This window comes from Acipenser ruthenus, chromosome 20, assembly GCF_902713425.1.
Source record: "Acipenser ruthenus chromosome 20, fAciRut3.2 maternal haplotype, whole genome shotgun sequence".
Classification (NCBI taxonomy): Eukaryota; Metazoa; Chordata; class Actinopteri; order Acipenseriformes; family Acipenseridae; genus Acipenser; species Acipenser ruthenus.
Genome location: NC_081208.1, coordinates 30902498 through 30917708, shown reverse-complemented (window position 1 = coordinate 30917708; position 15211 = coordinate 30902498). Strand labels below are relative to the sequence as shown.

Sequence of the window (15211 nt, the reverse complement as noted above, 5' to 3'; positions counted from 1 at the left end):
TGCAGAAAAATGGCAGCAGGTGCTCTGGACTGATGAGTCAAAATTTGAAATATTTGGCTGTAGCAGAAGGCAGTTTGTTCGCCGAAGGCTGGACAGCAGGACACGAATGAGTGTCTGCAGGTGGAGGTTCCTTGCAAGTTTGGGGCTGCATTTCTGCAAATGGAGTTGGGGATTTGGTCAGAATTAATGGTCTCCTCAATGCTGAGAAGTACAGGCAGATACTTATCCATCATGCAATACCATCAGGGAGGCATCTGATTGACCCCAAATTTATTCTGCAGCATGACAACGACCCCAAACATACAGCGAAAGTCATTAAGAACTATCTTCAGCGTAAAGAAGAACAAGGAGTCCTGGAAGTGATGGTATGGCCCCCACAGAGCCCTGATCTCAACATCGAGTCTGTCTGGGATTACATGAAGAGAGAGAAGCAACTGAGGCTGCATAAATCCACAGAAGAACTGTGGGTGGTTAGTTCTCCAAGATGTTTGGGCCAACCTACCTGCCGAGTTCCTTCAAAAACTGTGTGCAAGTGTACCTAGAAGAATTGATGCTGTTTTGAAGGCAAAGGGTGGTCACACCAAATATTGATTTGATGTAGATTTGTCTTCTGTTCGCTCACTTTGCATTTTGTTAATTGATAAATATAAACTATTAACATGTCTATTTTTGAAAGCATTCTTACTTTACAGCATTTTTTCACACCTGCCTAAAACTTTTGCACAGTACTGTATATATATATATATATATATATATATATATATATATATATATATATATATATATATATATATATATATTTTTTTTTTTAAAGAAAAATAAAAGCCTGCCAATATAAAGTGGTAATGCTGAATTCAATTGAACCAGAGGGAGCATATGTATCCTTCATATTTGAAGTAATTCAATAAATATCACTGTTTTTTTTGTAAAATTAGCCGGTGTTAGTTTAAACAAATCGTTTGACGAGAAGGTCAAAGCGAGGTCAGTTCTGTTGAAATATTTTAACAAGCGTATTATCTTTCTCCAAATATGAAGGGCCAGTACTTTTAATGATGTTATAATTGCAGCTACTAAAACTACTTTTGCGTATTGTTTATGAATCTAAAATCCTACTGTGAGCTGAGAGCAAAGACGTTTAGTCTAAATAATCGTTATTATTACTTATTAGTAGGTAACCTAATGCCGCTTGATAAGCAGAGCCTTTGCAGCAGTCGAGTTCTTAAAGCTCCTGCACGGCCTGTTTAAAATGAACAGGGAGCAGTGGAGTTCTTAAAGCTCCTGCACGGCCTGTTTAAAATGAACTGGGAGCAGTGGAGTTCTGTAGCTGGCTTAAAATGCAGCTCAACCGTTACAGTGTGTCCAAACCAAATACTTCTCTGCAGTTAATTTGGTGAATGAATCCCTCAGGGTCTACAAGCATCCACCACTGCAGCTCATTAAAGCTCAGTTTCAGACTTTTCATGTTGTATCACTGAAAGCAACTGCACTTTTGGGAGAAAGCTACGTGTTTCACCCACTCATGGCAAGACATTGGCGGGGAGTGTTAGTTCTTCATGCAATTAGAAATCTAAATACTTTGGGTAATGCGTTACTGCTGGGAATTAAACTTGCAGATCTCTTACAAATGAGTAATGTGGCAAGACTAGCTGTCCAATGAGGTGTCTTATTGAAATATCCCAGGCTGTTTCAGTTGTCTCAGCTGTCGTTTCAGCCATTTGCACTTACACTGCATTTCTTTCATTACCAAAATAGAAATTTGTGTCCTAAGTGCTGTAACATTACTAATGCTAAATATTTCATTCCCTGGGGTACTAATTATGGTTGAGTACTGGCAACACGGATTCCACTTTTTTATAACAACTGTAAAAGCAATTTGAGCATTTTGCAATTAATTAAACACAGTCTACGAGTAACCTCTTGTCATCTTGCCCTCCAGGACCTCAGCTAATTTGTGTAGAATAAAACTTTCTATAATATATATAAAAAGAAGGTTTTATTCTACACAAATTAGCTGGAGATTCTGGAGCTAACTAAACCACAGTGCTTAGGCTTTCCTGTCCTGTAAACTATAAACCTGCAAGCAAACAATGACTTGCTAATTAATTCATTTTAAAATGAATAAGTGCTACTGTTACAGCACATGCAGAACATGTTGCCAGACTGAATTGGAATCCTGAAAGTGAATCAATTCTAGTTAAAATCACCACATTCTCTCAGTGGTAGAACGGGAAAAATGCTCAAAGTAGAAAGTTACTGATCATCATTCTGTGCTGGGTGTCTCTTATTCTTTCAGGGATCCATGTGGCAAAGTCTTGCATGGGGTCGGGTACCCGCGGGTCAGGTTCGGGTTGGAACGTCCACTTGTTTGACGGTTGAGGTTCAGAAAATTAAATTTTTAGGTCAGGCTCAGGTATGAATTTAAATCGCCAGAAAAATACAGAGTACAGGACTTAGCCTTTTCTCACATAACGAATGTGCAAATTTGAAAATCCAAAGTAATTACTGGAGGCAATATGTCAGCTGAGCAGTGTAACGCCTCTTCCGTTTCTGTAAAATCAATTTAGTGCTACGCATGGCATGCACGCATGAGGATGCATGCACTACCATAATTAAAAAGTCTGTGAACGTGAACGAGGTAAAACTAAACTTAGCGCAAGGTGTATACCGTGTGGTAGATAACAATTCGAGGGGCAAATCACAAGTGTGGAAATCTTTTGGAATTATATTGAGTGAAAATGACGAACAGGTGGTCATTGCTTGTAAGACCTGCAATCAAGTTTTTGTGAACAACAGTCACAAAACTGGAACATCATCTCTGCAGAAGCACAGGTGCAGCTCCCTTTCAGCTGGTGGCACGAAACAAATTGACAGGTATTTTCAGCCTAAAAATAAGTTGAAGGCGCCCAACAAAGAAGACATGGAGGCAATAACAAAACTGGCGGTAAAGTAAGTTTGTAAAGATGTACGTTCTTTCGAATGTGTTTCTGGAGATAGTTTTTGTGACTTAGCACAAGGTCTGATTGACATGGTGCTTGCGTGGGCCTTGTTGATGCAACAAACTGTTACCCGATCCATCTACTGTATCTCGAAACATCGGCAAACACGCCAAACAAATTCACCATAGTATTATTCCTGAACTGAAGGAAAACTTGGGCGAATCAGGTCGTGGAGGGATCACACTAGATATGTGGACTGATGATTATCGGAAAATTTCATATCTTTGTGTGACTGTGCATTACATCAACTTGGATTTGATCTTGAAAGAAAGAGTGCTGTGTACTGCTGAATGGGACAGTACATTATGAAAAACGGCAGAGAACATTAAACCAACCATCATACATGCACTGAGAAAGTTCGATTTGGATGGGCTTTTTTCTAAACTTGTTCATGTAACAGATTGTGGTGCTAATATCGTATCGGCACTGCAAACTGTTACACGCCTGAACTGCAGTGCACACCTGCTCAATACAGTGTTGCAAAATAGTATCGGTCGGGTTGTGGGTCTTACTAAAGCAGGTCAGGTCGGGTTGCGGGATAAAAGATGGTGTTGAAGTGGGTTGCGGAGTCGGGTCGAGTTATGTTGTAGCGGGTCCCTGTCAGGAGCGGGTCATAAAAATCAGACCTGCACAGGACTTTGCCACATGGCATAAAACTGTCAACTCCTGAACAGCCTTTGTTCATACGTTGCATATAATATACTCCAAAAAAAGCTGCCTGGGCAGCAAATCTTGACATACTGTTGAGTTTACACTTGTTCTTGGAAAAGATTGGTTTCCTATCCGCAGTGACGAAAGAGTTACTGTGATGTTACTGTTCTGCTGACAAGCTTGTGAACCATGAAATGCAAAGGGTTTAACAACTATGGAATGTTATGGCAGGAGGTGAAGTAAAACTCCTGGAATCCACTCCTGGATAGGAATGTAGGGATGGTAAAATAATATAGGTTTAAAAAATCTGAAGTGTGTTTTACTCATCACTTACAACATTAAGATGGCATTTTAAATGATAAAAAAAGTAAATCTTGCTGTCCCACCTTGAATGTCATAACAGTGACCCCCCCCCCCCCCCCCCCCCCGCTTTGCTTAGATCGTACAGTCTCAATGCGTGTTGCAGGGGAGTTTATTTAAAAGCGGACAAAAAAAAGTCCCGACTCAGTAGTTAGATGTGATTTGAAGCTTGACAATGTAATTTGATTTAAGGCATATGGTACAAGGCGGTAAAACAAACACAGAATTTAAATAATTCTCTTGTGAGCCATAAGCTTTTCATTACTGAAAGAGTGAGGACTCTTACAGCTCCTCGGGCTGGCCGACAGAGGGTCTCATGCAGCCGTTACAGCTGCTTAATGTGTCCTCACAGTGCACACCTGAGAGTGGGGAGGGATCACAGTGAAATTATATTTAATAAGACAAAGGCCTGTGTCAAGGGGGGAAATCAGAGTGATGCAATGAAATTGAACTAACAGTAATTATAGGGTTTTTGTGACAACCACCCTTTCACCTTAGAAATGTCCTTGTTAGGGGAATCAGACTTTTTTTTTTTTAAATCTCATCAGCATGCGTGCACACACACTGCAGACAGACTTTCAGACAGCTAGGTGTCTTGTATGGAAAATAAGTAGCTGTGCGATTGACCGATGACAGGCCTCCAACATTTATTAATTTGAGCCTGGATATATTATTATTACGGTTTAGGACTGAGTAGGTAAAATACAATGTCTTACCAGAGGGTTAATATTAAATATTATTATTATTATTATTATTATTATTATTATTATTATTATTATTATTATTATTATTATTACTATGATTATGATGATGTTCAGGTTTCAGGAATTTACTAGATAAGAGTTCTAAGAGAAAAAACATTTTTTTCACAAAATACTTTAAAATCTTGCACCATTGTTTTTTTTGTCTTGTTTTGTTTTGTTTTTCGAAAAATACTCTTCATGGAGATAAGTGACCTCATCTAAAAAATATTTAGTATACAGTTTAAAAAAGAAAAAAAAAAAAAGAAATATATTAAAAGGCATCACTCAATCAATATTTATTTTATATAGCACCTTTCATAGTGGACCACCATCACACATGCATTTAGTTTTGTTTTCAGCTTCTATGTTTTCTTAGATGACTGCTTCCAAAAATATTGAACCGAAGCTAAACTTTCGTGTCTGCAAAACCTTAGAGCGACGTTGAAAGACAAGGAAGCACAAGTCAACCCACCTAGTGCTAAACTGTGGGTAGAGTAATTACACGCAACACTGCACAGGGTCTGATTAGCCAGAGTTGTCTGTTAAAAATGTACTCTGAAACACAAATATGCTTGAGCTTAACACCGTTTCCATTGATACTCTTATAATGATGTTTTTTTTCTGGTGTGGTCCTTACTTGTCAGGCTTCTTTTGTTTACTTTAAGCATCGCTCAAAGAAACCCAACGTGCCTCCCCCCAGTCACCTGATGCTTCAGTAAATGTATGCTGACATTTTCAGGAGGATGTGCTTCAGCAGCATGCCTTTGATCTAGCTACATATCCATTTCTCTTTCTCTCATTTACATTCGTTTGGTGTGTCTGTGTACCAGTTTGGGCTACAGATGTTTTAATGCTGAAAGGTAAGCAACCACAGATGGTAATGATGCTGTAAACACATTAAGCAGGAAAAGAAAATCCAAAGAAGAAAGCAGCACAAGATTAGGAAACAAATACCACACAATAACAGTGTTGTGTGCGTGTGCTCTCAAAAGAAAACAGAATCAAAAAAATATATCAGCATTCGATTTGAAACAAACAGCAGACACACTAATGTCTAAGTCGAATTTAAAAGTAATGAAAAAAAAAACAAGGCAGCCTCAAAAACGTCCTCCCTTCTTCAGCCCTAAACTCACTTCCCACAAGCATGGCTAATAATTTGCTTTGGTTGTCCAGCTCTGAGAGAGAGGCTCTTGGACTCTGAAATGTAGAAATGTGAAATGTTAAATACCCCCCTGCTTGCCAGCGCTTCAAAGCCTTCATCACAAGTTAGTTTTGGACCCTTTTAACGGCAGGAAGCCCAAGGATATCAAGTTAAGAGCAACAAAAAGTAAGTACTTCCTGAGGTTAAGCAGAAGCTTGTTTTTGCAACCTAAAGGTTTGTCAGAGGTCACATGGCCTCCTTTCCTAACTTTTGATTTGCAACTCATTTACAAGGAGGCCGTGAAAGGACTGCCTTGGACACAGGCAGGCTGTCACTGAAGGCTAATACAGTACAGGATTTAACAAGTACAGGCTAGAAGAAATTATAATTATTATATATATACACACACACACACACACACACACACACACACACACACACACACACCGATGCACAATGAAAACGCAACAGTCTAAGTTTTACATCAGTGGCTCATTGGTCACATTACATAATGTTATTTACATTTTAAATAGTAAGCATATAGGTTTGTTGATTGCTTGAGTATTATTGTTCCTTGGGATAACAAAATACTGAGCTCAGGTCATGTGATTTCATAAAAACGGCAGGTGCTCAGTGTTTGGTATTTGAGTTGAGTTATAATTGCCAAAATTAGTCGATTAAGAACCTGTATAAATAGCCATTTGAAAAAAGACATGATTTTAATTAATACAAGAACAGCGAAAGATACAACCATGCCCCACTTGAGTAATGAAGATCGCCTGGTTGCTATCGGCATGATTGAAGACGGCCTGTCTGTGACAGAAGTTGCCCAGAGAATGCTTCCACAATCAGCAGATTAGTCCAGAGAAACCGATGAATGCCATTTATTCAGCGAATCTACAACAGCACTGGGAAACGTCTATAAAACCATAATTAATTACAACATCAGTGCATCCTTTACATCATCCAGCTAGTTAGCAAAAGTAAGACAAACAACATATGCCAAGGACAGGTGCATGTCCTGAAGTGATTGATAACCATGGCTGTCTAAGATGTTAAGCCTGGTAAGGCAGGAACTCTTAATAATGACATGTTGCTTTCTCTCCTTACAGAAAAAGAAAAACACACCTCTCATAAAATAAAGACAGCTGGATATGACAGCCAAACCATTCGGATTATTTCATAGAAAATAATTCGCCTCGATTTGGTCCACAAGGTAGATTTACTTTAACATGCACTGCTAGACCTTCAGAGAGGAAATTTATTACATCACTTAGGGTCTTTGCAAGACTGCAACTGTTTGTTTGTTTTGTCCGACGTAATACCAACTCAAACATAGCCACCGGGCATCAACTATTTTTCGTAGATTAAAAAATCTACAGATAGGTTATGTATGTTGCAACACTGCATTTTCAAATTAGGTTGTTCAAGTTGTTTGTTCATATGGATATTCTGTTGACTATGTTTATAGCCAGGGCTTGTATATAAAAATGTATACAACCCAAAAAATCAAACAGTATTTCAGTTTATCCATTATTGTTCTTGCTTGATGGTAATTGTTCCATCTATATATATATTTTTTTTCTGTTTATTAAAAGCTCGATCAGTATAACTACATTAGTACAGGTCAAAGTATGCAGGAAGCACCTTGTAAAACAGCAATGCATTTACAGCGTCTTTTGTAATGACATTACCCAATAACAGAACCAAATGCTTTGCTATATTAGTACAAAAACTTCACTACAAAGCCACTTGGATATTCAAGTGTTTTGACATTGTACTACTATAAAGCTAACCTTATCACTGTGGGGTTTTTTTTGGGGGGGGGGGGGGGGGGGGGGGGGAATCACACATTAAAGAAATTTTCATCCATTTCTAATCCAATTCATATGAAAGTTTTCTTTGTTTGCAACAAAAGAAAGAAAATAGTGTATCAAAGACAAGAAACAGTTATAAATACTGGGTACCACTTCTGTAACGTGATATATTGGAATTGACTTGTATAGACCCAAGAACATGTTTGTCCTGCACTGTAAATTAGTATATTTACTTTAAATTGAAGCTTCCGATCTTCAGATTAACATCCTACAAATTATCCATCTTAATCAGAAACACTGGGGTTACTGTTGAGTGTACCGAACCAGGAAAATGTAAACCACAAAGAAGAATTCAATATTCTGTATTTAAAGTGGTGAAATGAAAACCATTTTAGAATAAAAAAAAAATAGAATGAAGGTGTTTTGTACGTGGAAAAGTGTTCTGTTTCCAGTGTACAGCAATCAGCGTGGAGTCAGGATGTCTGCTCATCACTAACCTATGATTTTCAGTACCTCAAATGAAAATCCCTGTCTGGGGTGCCATTGTATTTTTGTTTCTTTTTATAGTCCTATACAGACAACATTGCAAGCCTAATTTGAAAATCCTTTGTAATTATGTGCAACCTCCAAGTATGGTTTACTCCATGACTTAATGAAGCTCTGCAAAACAAAAACTGTATACAAAACACATGCAATTGGAAGAATGGACCCGATTTAATTATAAGCATCAGTATGACTGTAGAAAGTGTGTTTTGTTTAACCCAAAAGAAACTCAATAAGCCCGTGAGTACCCAGAGGAAGCTTGAATTCCATTACTGAAGTACCGAATAAAGAATACATGACTTACTAATTTGAAGGGTTGCCACGCTATAACTTGTCAAATTACAGATGGCAGTATTGAGCAATAGTTTGGGTCTCTGGTATCTGCCAGAAGCATTTCTTGATTAAGGGGTTGAATGACCCGCTAGCCTGTATAGTTTTGAAAAGGTTTGATTGCATCATCTTAATTCTTATAATAATTCCTCGGATACTTTCCAGATTTTACTAACCAAATACAATTGGACAGTTGATTTTACTGCAGTCAGAGGTTACCTAAATTCATAATCGTGGACAATGAGATGGAACAGTATATGTGTGTAGATTTGTCATATGAGGGATCAACTGCAAAAACAAAGCAACACAAAAAAAAGAATCTGGGCATTTAACACAGTCCACAAATGTTCAAAACGTCTTTCAATAGACAGCACATCTTTTCAAAGCATGCTACCAATAACTCTAGAGCACAGACATTATTACTATTAGGACTGTGGTGACACACCATGACCTGTAGTCATGTACCCTGGACTAGTGGAAAGCTCTTTGGGGTAGATTATGACCCTAAACAAAACAAGAGTCCCAGAGGAATCCCCAAGAAACCACACCATTTACACAGAGTTCACAGAAATAGTTCCTACAAAACTAAACTCTCTGAATAGTAATACATCCCAGGAAACACAATGAAGCATCTGCCATGCAGCTTCTTCAAGCAACTCGTAGCTGGTGTTTTGACTTTTTTTCCAGCAATCTGCCCACTGTTAAGAGTTAAAGCAACAAAGGGGCTTTGATTTGAGCACCTTGGTTTACAAAAATAAAATTTAAATTTAAATCAGCTTGTTGCTTAAGCATTTCAAAGACGTTTCCCCATGGTTCATGGTCTTTCAGTCCCTGCCTGAACCTCTGTCCAGTGATCGGGGGAGACCATGTGCGCTCAGCTTTGTGTTACTCTATAACAGGCTCCTCCGCTTGATCTGCGGTCACTGGGGATGTCAAACGCCAGCCACACCAGGGGTGTTCAACTTCAATACAATCAAGCAACTGTCCAGGTTTTAGTTTCCCAACAGACCCTCCAAAACTAAATTAAATTGCAGTGCAATGGATGAATACCACCACAAAGGGACATTTACCTTGTATGAACAATGGAAAGCAGTGTTGATTTAAAATGCATATTTAGGACTTCACACACAGGTCTCTGGTTTATGTAAAACACACACACACACACACACACACACACACACACACACACACACACACACACACACACACACACACACACACACACACACACACACACACACACACACACACACACATATATATTATATGAATTAGGAATTTAGTTTTGACGTTACTGTGTTTTTTTCAAAATGAACCCCTATGTGGTACTAATTAAATAAATAATTTGATTAATTTAAGAAAATGTCCAATCTAAAATAGCTCAAATACTGACATGGAACGAAATGAGAAGTTACATTATTAATAATAACAAAAACAACAACAACAACAACAGAGAAGTGGCACAGTGTAATTTCATACAAGTGAAATTCCAATACAAACCATTATTCTGATATTTAACGGTGGTTTTTTAAGTTGAAAGACAAAAAGCAAAAAAAAAAAAAATCAATTCCAAGCCTGTTCTCTGATTGAAACTTTGCATTTCAAGCAGTTTCACTGCAAACACACGCCCCTACAGCATGCCTTCTAATCATCACTGCACTGTACACAACACAGAGGCAAGAAGAAGGGTTAACAGCAATATCTATCATCAGGTGGGCCCATCTGTAGTATTTATACTGAGAAATGGCACTGAATCTGCTAATGATCTGCCTATAATCTGCATCATTTCACACAGCAGCATTGAAGAAGGAAGCCACTGCTGCTTCCAGATAAAAGGAATTCTTTGAGCAGCCTGCTTCAAGGGCTCGTTTTCACATTACTCAGGCTTCATTATGCTAAATCAATATTCGTTTAGTCATCTGGGTTATTGACATATTCTAAAATAAAAGCATACCCTTCAGCTGCTGCGCTCATTACAGGTAATGTGTCTCGTCATGGAGCAGGGAATATTAATGTTTCTTGTCATGGAGCAGGGAATATTATCCCAGACTTCCAAGCGCTGACAGCCATCGGAAATCCCTCCCCATAGTTACAACTGTAAATCATTTTTAGGTAGAATATTGAAAAATCAATGTCTGCTTCCTGCAATCTGTCACAAACAAATCAATCATAATGTAGAGGAGCCAGCAGTGCGATACTGGGGAGATGGGAGCAGAGGCAATCTCTGTCTGAAACCTCTCCTTTCAAAATCACTTCACATAACAGTGCCATCATTTAAAGACTTAACAGTCACTGAGGCTGCCATTCAATGGTGAGAGCGCACAGGAGGAGGAGGGAAATGCCATCCCTGTAGCATATACAAATGCTTCATTTACATGGCTGCTGCTGCTGCTGCTGCTGCCTCTACTGCTGTTGTGGCTGCATTAGCAAGTCCCCACAAATTAAGCCAGCACTATCTGCCAATATTATATACTGGCTACTCAATGGTGCTTTTCCACATGACGCAAATAAAGATTTTTTTTCTAATCTGTAAATTAACTAGCTGAAGGAAAAAAATAAAAAAGAGAAGTTCTCATTTGAATTTTTTTCTTAAGTTGTACAGTATCTAAAAAATGCATGCTATTTTTATAAAAGGAAAGAATTAAAAAAAGTTCTGCTCTATATTTTAAGTTCTCTATTTGTTAACATAGTCTATAAAATATTCAATGTAACTAAAATGTAAAAATGCATTGCAAAAAAATATATATTTTATATTTTGTAATAAAAAAAAAAGTTTTAATTAAAAATACTACTGTCATTTGAGTGCAAGTAGAATTCAGTAACTTCAGGATTTAATGAAAGTAAAAAAGCACATTCATATCTGTATGGGAATAAGGGTACATCACAGGTCAGGAAGGGTCACAAACTCCCTGCACAAATGTATAACTGTAGATATTTAACAAACACATCCCGCCCGGCACCTCACACTGCACGTCATGTTCCTCATTCCAAGATGTTCTGCAGATAGCCCAGCCAATATCACAACATCAGAAAGTTGTATGGAAATGTTACATTAAAAACTGCCACTCCCTCATGTAAATACATATCTTGTTATACCTGAAACTTTTTGCAGATTCCGCTAAGTAAAGCTGTCGCTGCACACATTCATTGAGTGCTAAAGATGCTTATTGGATGATAGCTGCAATTGTCACATGCAGTACAGAACAGGTTTTATTTTATTGCTGTTTTTAAGGTTTCAGGGTGAGGAGGAATTACAGGTTCTGCATTTATAAACTGAAAATGTACAGCCCTAGAACAGCTATTCAAATTTAATGTGTAGTCATTTTCAAACTAATAACAGCTCTCAGAAATGTAGCCTACTGTTAACATGGTACCAACATAAAACCAACATAGAATGAGCAGCGCCACTTTATTTAAGGATCAGTAATGAAGACAGGAATATTACAGCTTGGTCTTGGTGTAATATACGGCTTGTGAAAAGAACAGTCACTCGCAAAGTCATCTAGGTTTAAAAATTAAATAAAAATGAGAGCGATATGATGCATCATGTACGCTTAACATACGGTGTGGTGTTTTTCATACCACGTTGGGTTTCGGAGGAAATTGCTGCAAGAAGGGAAACCGTTCCTGAGACGTGCTTGTCAAAAGCACCACGGTCAGTTCAACATTTACAACTGAATTACTGGGATAGATGATAAGTTCTTTGTGGTCTACCTGTTAATTCAAAGCACACATGGGGAGTGGTACCCAGTGATCCATCACTATCAGCCGAGGGGTCCCAGCTCAGGCCCTGCAATGAATCAGAAGTGCATGCTTAAACCCTGGCCAAGCTCACTCATTACCAAACGGGTCTTCAAAAGAAAAAAGAAAAGAAAAACACGATCCAGGTGAAACTGTATATTTACAACAAAACCTGTGGCTATCAACAAAGCTTTGAAATGTGTAGGAGTTTTAAAAAGCAACCATGCATTTCACTCCCGATGCAAGTCGCTTTCTTTCATTTCTTTTGTGGGTTCCTGTATTGGCACTTCCACTCTCCCTGCGCTGCTCCAGGGGGTAATAACCATGCAGTAAATCAGGGCTCTTTCAGGTAGCACACAGCAGGTGCAACACATCTAGAGGAATGTCTGTCTCCTAGCAGTCCGAGGCACACGTGTCATTAACGCCACGCAGGCAGGCAAGGGGGTCTGGTGGAGTCTGCAGAGTGTATCTGTGTTGTGTGGAGTGATACACTTACCTTGAAAGACGGTTGTAAGTTCAAAAAGGGTACATCTTGAGAACACTGTTATTTTATATTCAGTACTTTTAACAGAATCCAGCCCTTTATGCAAGACAGAAGTCAAGTGAAATATTATATTTAAGCTCCTTTAAAGCATGTTGTGCAAGATTTGTATCATGCCCCCACACCCCCACCCCCCAAGCATTTTTGTATTATTAATATTTTTTTTATGCTGCATTGTGCACAAAGAGTGCAAAAAAAGAAGTTCAATTATCTTTTAAAGCATCTGCCTTCATAATTCACTCTGAAGAAGACATTTTCTCAAGATCTTAATTAAGATAATGATGAACACCTGTGTAGTCATTCTTCGTTGAGACAGCATTATCAATCATAATCTTTTAAGTATACTCAAAGACAGCAAAATGATATGACGGAACAAATCTGTTGCCATTCTTTGGTATGTGTTGCCTACATCCAGACTGATTATGCGTGAAGAGGCTGTAATGAATATAAGGATATAGGATTTTCTTCTTAAAGCTCAGACTCACAACAGCTATTAGTGTAATTAAATAAAGTACAGAATAGCGGTTATACCCACAGTACTAATGATACATTTACACACTGACCGCCACTTACTCAAAGTGGAGGGGATATGCTTGTACTTTCTGGGCTCTTCTGCTCCATACCTTGCCGGATTCTACTACTGCTCTTAATTATAACTTAATTATAATTCACTGTATCTTATACTTGATTTTACACTTATAGATATCCATATTCACATTTTTGGTAACTGCTCTTATTTGAAATTGTTCTTATCCATTTATCATACTTACTATGTGCTCTTAATGGAGCACAAAATAAGTAAATATTTTTTACAATAAGTTAACTGCTCTTAGTCGAACTCACTCTAAAAAGTAATTATTTACTGTATTCTTTACATTGCTCATATTTGAATTTGATCTTATTTTCTACTGGTTTTATTGTACTTTATAACTGCTCTTAACTGTAATGTGATATTCTGTAATGTGATTTTCTGTACTGTGATATTTTGTAAAGTGGTGCTTTGTATTGTGATATTTTGTAATAACTGTAAGTCACCCTGGATAAGGGCATCTGCTAAGAAATAATAATAATAATAATAATAATAATAATAATAATAATAATAATAATAATAATAATAATAATAATAATAATAATAATTCCCTGCATGGCCTCATGACAGAACCTTCCTCTGCCTCTGGAACCGTCCACAGACGCAAAAAAAAAAAAGAAAAAAAAACTGAGAATGTACAGTACCCAAGCAAAAATCAAACCCTTTAGAAATGCAGCTTTACAATAAAAAGTGGTACTAAATATTCACTGCTCCTAAATGTATAAAATGCACAGTACAAACTCTTTCAATATCAGATGCATTATCACTGTCTGTGATTAAAAAAAATAATAATAATGGCCTGGCCGTTGTCCGTACAAATCACCAACACATACAGAAATGCATGTCTCCTTGCAACAGAACTCAGAAGTCTGGTCAATCTAAAGAACACCACCCCCCCCTCCCCCTCCTCTCCATGATCTCCAGAGACCACATCAGATCAGAGAAGTCTGGATCTGGTTCAGGAGATGTCTAAGCTTTGCAAAACCCAAAAAACATTTTAGTACAAGTTAACGTCCCACAGTCAATATAATCCAATAATCTGTACGATTCCTCAAGGGCCACACAGTTTCAACTTCTTTATTCAACAGCGCCATAAAAAGCCTTGCACTGAAAAACAAACTGTGCACAAAAGCCATGTTAACCTTAGAAGAAGATAACATTGATAATACACTTCACCCTGTTTACATTTACAAGGCTAAAACAAGATCTATTGCCTGATGCAGTGAACAACAGGAGGCCACCATAGGAAACTACAACATTATGTACGGTTCATCTAAGCTTACTTACACTGCAGAATTATAAAGTAATGATGACGAAAAAATATCTGCACAAGCCCAGTGTGAGATATGTTTTATGTAATGCTGATCAGATGCAATTTGTGTTGTGGTTGGTTTATAACACTTTCTATATATGTAAAGGATATGAAAAATATGCAATAGCAAATAAACAATATTACAGGGATATATATATATATATATATATATATATATATATATATATATATATATATATGCACACACCAAAACTAGTGTATTTATTTATTTTCATCTGGCTTTTATGTGTATAAAATTTGCTTTTTCTCACTGACACATTGCATACACCTGAACCACAAATGCAGGAGCAAAGCATAAGGAGGGCAATATCCTGGAGAAATTAGTTTCATATTTGACAAGGAATGAAGGTGACAAGCACAGCATTAGATTGAGAAAGGCTAACTGCTTCCTACAGGGGTATTTATCTGTTCAGTGATCACGTTTGG

General features: G+C 37.7%; 1 protein-coding gene across 2 annotated transcripts in view; it reads right to left on the bottom strand.

Annotated features, from left to right (window-relative positions):
- Positions 1-15211, bottom strand: part of LOC117963677 (ankyrin repeat domain-containing protein SOWAHC-like) — a 106279-nt gene that overhangs the window by 88712 nt on the left and 2356 nt on the right. Inside the window, exon 1 of one of the 2 annotated variants that reach the window (XM_034904648.2) lies at positions 12296-12424. The exons of the other annotated variant lie outside the window; for it this stretch is intronic. The gene's annotated coding sequence lies outside the window, so the exon portion shown is untranslated. Of the gene's footprint in view, positions 1-12295; positions 12425-15211 lie in introns of those variants that run through there. 2 annotated transcript variants of the gene reach the window in all.